We start from the raw sequence: 1,768 nt of genomic DNA on the forward strand, positions 1-1,768 counted from the left end.
ATGTGTGTGTGTGTATAGGGAGATTTCACCTGTTGCGGGTTTATCGGCTCCGATCGATATTATTATCCAAAGAGGGAAGGAATTGGTTTCGACGTACGTGTACTCCTGTCTTCGAAGAATTGGGAACCACTGTTAATACACCGGGGAGCCCCCAGAGGCGAGATGCATACAACACCGGCCATCCGAGCGGTATCGTTACGCGCGAACGCTAAACACTATGGTCGCTGCGCCTATGCCCGCGTGATAATTTGCGAGGCAAGTTGAAGCATCACGGGCAAGCATCACGGCTCGCCTCGCTCGGCCCCTCGGATCGACCGCCGATTTTTTCCCCGGGGGACGACAGTATGACTGAGCGCGCCGATTCTCCGCGAGAGGAGAATCTTTCGCTATTTATTTAACACTCGTCTTATTCGTTTTAACATCGTTGTTATTGGATTTAACTTCAAATCGGAGGAATATCGAGTATTGTAAATGTGAAAAGAATAATTTAGTTGAACTAGTTTCAATATATGTAATTTTTAGCTAATCAAGTTTTATCTTATTTATAGGAATTTCTCTCTTCTGGCAATATTATTGATTCTGTACACGTTTGTAATCAAGAGTGTTTCTCTATAATCTCGAACGCGTTCAATCAATTTGGCGAAGCTTCGTAGCGATTGAATAGATAGAATACCTCAAAATCGGGAAGGTTTAATCGAATAATATTCCGTAGAACCTGCAGCAACAACTTTGTTAATATCAGATAGTGTTCTAATTTTTCTTTGTTCTTCGTATTTCGTAAATTATTTGGGATAAAATTTTGACAATCACAACAGTCATTTTATTTCTCTTAAAAATAACTAATTTTTTCAAATTCCAACTTGACTCAACGTCTAAATATATCACCTATTATACATTCAACGTATCAAATGTAAGCAACGAAACGCAATTTCGAAACTCTATGGATAATCTAAGATTTCCCTTCAAATATATCATATATCATATTTACGGAGAGAATATATTTTTACACGCGCGCGTATGTGTGTAAAACGATTTGAGCGATTAATTCGATGGCGTGAAAAAAATTAATCGAGCTTTGCTCGATTTTTTCGAGAGCGAACGGATACGGGAGGGAAGGGAAGGGATGAAAAAGCGGAGGTGTTAAGGGGGAGGAAATAGCTCGACGTTCGATAGGTTATAAAGAGGAGGCTAGGACGAGGTGAAAATGCAGTAATAAAACGCGAGCCGGCTTCCTCCTCGTTATCAATTCCCGCTCACCGCCCCCCTCCCCCCNTTCGCGTTCGTTAATTGGCCCAAGACGAGCAAACCATACGCCATTTAAAAGCGCCGTTAACGTGGGAATTATTCCGATCGCCCATTGTCCCTACGAGACTATTCCCTCTCCCTATCGTAATTACTCGCATATGCGATAATCGTACGTCGAACGTGGCGACAAAGCAAGAGTATTCCGATCGTTCACTGAGTTTTTTTAGTAGTTGTAATTGTAATCCATCGAATTGGCCACGAAAGACGCGTATTTCGATTATTCGCTGCTTTCTCTGTAATTGTTATATATATTATATACATACATATATTTTATATATATATTGTTATAATAGTTGTAATTGGCGACAAAAAGACGCGTATTTGGACATGGTTTATATCTTTTAAAGTAACGTGAGAATTATTCCAATTATTCCTTTCGAATTATATTTGTATCGAATTGGCCACAAAAGACGCGTATTTCGATCATTCACTGCTTCCTCTCGTTGAAATTGTTATATATATA

This window comes from Apis dorsata, unplaced genomic scaffold (genome assembly GCF_000469605.1).
Source record: "Apis dorsata unplaced genomic scaffold, Apis dorsata 1.3 scaffold_351, whole genome shotgun sequence".
Classification (NCBI taxonomy): Eukaryota; Metazoa; Arthropoda; class Insecta; order Hymenoptera; family Apidae; genus Apis; species Apis dorsata.